The following is a 6,000-nucleotide window of genomic DNA, read 5'->3' as shown; positions in this document are numbered from 1 at the left end:
GGCAAGTTTGCAGATGACACAAAGGTTGGTGGTGTTGTAAATAGTGTAGAGGATTGTCAAAGATTGCAGAGAGACATTGATAGGATGCAGAAGTGGGCTGAGAAGTGGCAGATGGAGTTCAACCCGGAGAAGTGTGAGGTGGTACACTTTAGAAGGACAAACTCCAAGGCAGAGTACAAAGTAAATGGCAGGATACTTGGTAGTGTGGAGGAGCAGAGGGATCTGGGGGTACATGTCCACAGATCCCTGAAAGTTACCTCACAGGTAGATAGGGTAATTAAGAAAGCTTATGGGGTGTTAGCTTTCATAAGTCGAGGGACAGAGTTTAAGTGACGCGATGTAATGATGCAGCTCTATAAAATTCTAGTTAGGCCACACTTGGAGTACTGTGTCCAGTTCTGGTCACCTCACTATAGGAAGGATGTGGAAGCAATGGAAAGGGTACAGAGGAGATTTACCAGGATGCTGCCTGGTTTAGAGAGTATGGATTATGATCAGAGATTAAGGGAGCTAGGGCTTTACTCTTTGGAGAGGAGGAGGATGAGAGGAGACATGATAGAGGTGTACAAGATATTAAGAGGAATAGACAGAGTGGACAGCCAGTGCCTCTTCCCCAGGGCACCACTGCTCAGTACAAGAAGACATGGCTTTAAGGTAAGGGGAGGGAAGTTCAAGGGGGATATTAGAGTAAGGTTTTTCACTCGGAGAGTGGTTGGTGCGTGGAATGCACTACCTGAATCAGTGGTGGAGGCAGATACACTAGTGAAGTTTAAGAGACTACTAGACAGGTATATGGAGGAACTTAAGGTGGGGGGTTATATGGGAGGCAGGGTTTGAGGGTCAGCACAACATTGTGGGCTGAAGGGCCTGTAATGTGCTGTACTATTCTATGTTCTATGTCCGATGTAATATTTTCTCTGACAAGCAATGCAACACCTCCCCCTCTTGCCCCTCTGATTCTATCACACCTGAAGCAACGAAATCCAGGAATATTTAGTTGCCAATCACACCCCTCCTGCAACCATGTTTCACTAATAGCTAAAACATCATATTTCCAGGTATCAATCCATGCTCTAAGCTCATCCACCTTTATTACAATGCTCCTAACATTAAAATAGGTGCATTTAAGAACCTCTCCACCTCTTCCTTTCTGTTTATCCCTAATGATGCGATCAACTTTATTATCTTTTTCTTCCTTCTCCCCTACATCTTTGGTCTGAATGCTCCCCTTCTCTATCACCTGCCTATCCTCCCTCACACGCTGTCTACTAGCTTTCTCTATTTGTGAACTAATCTCCTCTCCCTTAGTCTCCAAATTGATTCCCACCCCCCAACCATTCTAGTTTAAAGTCTGCCCTGTAGCCCTAGCAAATCTCCCCGCCAGGATATTGGTCCCCCTAGGATTCAAGTGTAACCCGTCCTTTTTGTACAGGTCACACCTGCCCCAAAAGAGGTCCCAATGATCCAGAAACTTGAATCCCTGCCCCCTGCTCCAATCCCACAGCCACGCATTCATCTTCCACCACATTCCATTCCTACTCTCACTGTCATGTGGCACAGGTAGTAATCCCGAGATTACTACCTTTGTGGTCCTTCTTCTCAACTGCCTTCCTAACTCCCTATATTCTCCTTTCAGGACCTCTTCCCTTTTCCTACCTATGTCATTGGCACCTATATGTACCACGACCTCTGGCTCCTCACCCTCCCACTTCAGGATATCTTGGATGCGATCAGAAATGTCCCGAACCCTGGCACCAGGGAGGCAAATTACCATCCGGGACTCCCGATCACCTCCACAGAACCGCCTGTCTGAACCCCTGACTATCGAGTCCCCTATTACTATGGTCCTCTTTCTTCTATCCCTACCCTTCTGAGCTACAGGGCCGTCCTCTGTGCCGGAGGCTCGGCCACTGTCACTTCCACCAGGTAGGCTGTCCCCCCCAACAGCAATCAAACATGAGTACTTATTGTCAAGGGGTACAGCCACCGGGGTACTCTCTAGTACCTGCCTCTTCCCCTTCCTGACTGTAACCCACCCATCTGCCTCCCATGGTCCCGGAGTGACCACCTGCCTCTAACTCCTCTCTATCACCTCCTCACTCTCCCTGACCAGGCGAAGGTCATTGAGCTGCAGCTCCAGCTCCCTAACTCGGTCCCTCAGGAGCTGCAGCTCGGCGCACCTGGCGCAGATGTGGACGTCCGGGAGGCTTGGAGACTCCAGTAATTTGTTAGCAAGAGCAAATAGAAAAAAGTGAACTGCTGTGTGAGTGGGTCTGTGTTAGAGTGGGGAGGCTTTGGCTCAATTAGGCTCAGGCGAAGTAAATATCTTCTTCATTCTTTGCCTGTAAGGGCAAAGTAAGTGCAGCAAGAATGGCTCCGGCAGCTGTGTTGTAAGGTGTGGGAATTCTGGGAGACCTCCAGCTTCCTGGATAGCCACAACTGCACCAGGTGCTCGAGGACCTTCTATATATTTGGGAAAGTGAGGAGATGAGAGATAGGAGCTGCAGGGACATAGTCACCCTAAACTTGCAGGAGGCAGGTATCTGGGTGACTGTCAGAAGGAAAGGAAATGGGTAGCCAGTACAGAGTACCTGTGTGACCGTCTCCTCAATAATAAGTATACAGCTTTGGATACCGTTTGTGAGACGACTACCAGGGCAGCTGTAGCAACTGGTAGTCTGACACTATGTCCAGTGCTGTGGTTTAGAAGGGAAGATGGGAGGAGTGCAGAAGTGACAGAAGATTCCAGAAATAGGGGAGTACACACGAATTCCGTGGATGTGATAGAAACATTCGGATAGTATGCTGTCTCCCAAATGCCACATCTCAGATCGGGGAAATGATATTCTAAAGGGGGAGAGAGAGCAGTCAGGAGCCTTGGTACAAATTGGCATCAATAACATAAGTAGAGAAAGCTTGGAGGTCCTGAATAGAGAAGTAGGGAACTAAGCACAAAGATGAAAATGAGGACCTCAAGGTTAGTAATCTCTGGATTGCTGTCTGTGCTATGTGCCAGTGAGGTTAAGAATAGGGTGATTTGCCAGGTGAATGCGTGCCTGAGGAGTAGGGTTTCAGATTTGTGGATCAATGGGATTTCTTCTGGGAAAGGGACAGCTTACAGTTGAAACTGAGGGGGTTCAATATTCTTGGGTAGGTTTGCTAGAATTGCTGGGGAGGGTTTAAACTAATTTGGCAGGAAGACGGGAATTGGACTGATAAAGCTGAGGTTGGGTCAGTTGGTATTGATGCACCATCAATAACTCACACTGAGACGTAAAGACGAGATATCGGCTTTTATTGACTGGAAGAAGGAACCAGCAGTGAGTGACCACCATGCTACATCCTGGAGACTGAGAGGCCGGGTTCAGGCCTCGATCACCTTTATACCGGCGTCTGTGGGAGGAGCCACAGGAGCAGTCAGCAGGGGGAGTGTCCAGACAGGCACACGTAGTTCACCACAGGTATACAAGCAGAGACTGTCGCGAGGGACAGGCAGACAACAATACAAAATTGCAGACAGTGGAATGAGCTGCAGGATACCAGGGGGTCAAAATCAAAAAAGTTGATGAATACAGAACTGAAGGTGTTTTATATATATTTGAATGCACGCAGTATATTGAATAAGGTAGGTGAACTTGTAGCAGAGTTAGAAATTGACAGGTGTGATGTGCGGGCATTACTGAGTTGTGGATGAAAGAAGATTATAGCAGTAAGTTTAACATCCAAGGATAGATTGCATCAAAAGGACAGACAGGTAGGCAGAAGGGATGTTGTGGCTCTATTGGCAAAAAGTGAAATCAGTCCTTCGAAAGAAGTGACAGAGGATTGGGAGATGTAGAATCCTTGCAGATAGAGTTAAGAAACTGCAAGGGAAAAAGACCCTGATGGGAGTTAGATACAGGCCTCTCAACAGTGGTATACAAATTACAATGGGAGATAGGTAAGGCATGTCAAGTGGACAATGTTACAATAGTTAAGGGGGATTTCAGTATGCAGATAGAGTCGGAAGATCAGGTTGGTGCTAGAGAATTTGTAGAATGCCTATAAGATCATTCAAGATGAGGTGGTAAATTGGATTAGACATTGGCTTTGTGGGGTAGCAGATGGTCACCACTCTGGAGGCCTGTGACGAGTGGGGTGCCGTAGGGATCGGTGCTGGGGCCTGTGACGAGTGGAGTGCCGTAGGGATCGGGGCTGGGGCCTGTGACGAGTGGCGTGCAGTCGGGATCGGGGCTGGGGCCTGTGACGAGTGGAGTGCAGTAGGGATCGGGGCTGGGGCCTGTGACGAGTGGAGTGCAGTAGGGATCGGGGCTGGGGCCTGTGACGAGTGGTGTGCCGTAGGGATCGGGGCTGGGGCCTGTGACGAGTGGAGTGCAGTAGGGATCGGGGCTGGGGCCTGTGACGAGTGGAGTGCAGTAGGGATCGGTGCTGGGGCCTGTGACGAGTGGAGTGCAGTAGGGATCGGTGCTGGGGCCTGTGACGAGTGGGGTGCAGTCGGGGTCGGTGGTGGGACCTGTGACGAGTGGGGTGCAGTACGGGTCGGTGGTGGGGCCTGTGACGAGTGGGGTGCAGTCGGGGTCGGTGGTGGGGCCTGTGACGAGTGGGGTGCAGTAGGGATCGGGGCTGGGGCCTGTGACGACTGGCGTGCCGTAGGGATCGGGGCTGGGGCCTGTGACGAGTGGGGTGCAGTAGGGATTGGGGCTGGGTCCTGTGACAAGTGGGGTGCCGTAGGGATCGGTGCTGGGGCCTGTGACGAGTGGAGTGCCGTAGGGATCGGTGCTGGGGTCTGTGACGAGTGGAGTGCCGTAGGGATCGGTGGTGGGACCTGTGAGGACTGGGGTGCAGTAGGGATCGGTGCTGGGGCCTGTGACGAGTGGGGTGCAGTAGGGATCGGTGCTGGGGCCTGTGACGAGTGGTGTGCCGTAGGGATCGGAGCTGGGGCCTGTGACGAGTGGGGTGCCGTAGGGATCGGGGCTGGGGCCTGTGACGAGTGGGGTGCAGTAGGGATCGGGGCTGGGGCCTGTGACGAGTGGCGTGCCGTAGGGATCGGGGCTGGGGCCTGTGACGAGTGGAGTGCAGTAGGGATCGGGGCTGGGGACTGTGACGAGTGGAGTGCAGTAGGGATCGGGGCTGGGGCCTGTGACGAGTGGAGTGCCGTAGGGATCGGGGCTGGGGCCTGTGACGAGTGGTGTGCCGTAGGGATCGGGGCTGGGGCCTGTGACGAGTGGGGTGCCGTAGGGATCGGGGCTGGGGCCTGTGACGAGTGGCGTGCAGTAGGGATCGGGGCTGGGGCCTGTGACGAGTGGCGTGCCGTAGCGATTGGGGCCGTGGCCAGTGACGAGTGGCGTGCAGTAGGGATCGGGGCTGGGGCCTGTGACGAGTGGCGTGCCGTAGGGATCGGGGCTGGGGCCTGTGACGAGTGGCGTGCCGTAGCAATTGGGGCCGGGGCCAGTGACGAGTGGCGTGCAGTAGGGTTCGGGGCTGGGGCCTGTGACGAGTGGAGTGCAGTTGGGATCGGGGCTGGGGCCTGTGACGAGTGGGGTGCCGTAGGGATCGGTGCTGGGGCCTGTGACGAGTGGCGTGCAGTAGGGATCGGGGCTGGGGCCTGTGACGAGTGGCGTGCAGTAGGGATCGGGGCTGGGGCCTGTGACGAGTGGGGTGCCGTAGAGATCGGGGCTGGGGCCTGTGACGAGTGGGGTGCAGTAGGGGTCGGTGGTGGGACCTGTGACGAGTGGGGTGCAGTAGGGATCGGGGCTGGGGTCTGTGACGAGTGGCATGCAGTAGGGATCGGGGCTGGGGCCTGTGACGAGTGGGGTGCCATAGGGATCGGGGCTGGGGCCTGTGACGAGTGGGGTGCCGTAGGGATCGGTGCCGGGGCCTGTGACGAGTGGAGTGCAGTAGGGATCGGTGCTGGGGCCTGTGACGAGTGGCGTGCCGTAGGGATCGGGGCTGGGGCCTGTGACGAGTGGGGTGCCGTAGGGATCGGTGCTGGGGCCTGTG

The sequence above is a fragment of the Hypanus sabinus genome, chromosome 7, assembly GCF_030144855.1.
Source record: "Hypanus sabinus isolate sHypSab1 chromosome 7, sHypSab1.hap1, whole genome shotgun sequence".
Taxonomy (NCBI): domain Eukaryota; kingdom Metazoa; phylum Chordata; class Chondrichthyes; order Myliobatiformes; family Dasyatidae; genus Hypanus; species Hypanus sabinus.
Note: the sequence above shows the minus strand (reverse complement) of the source record.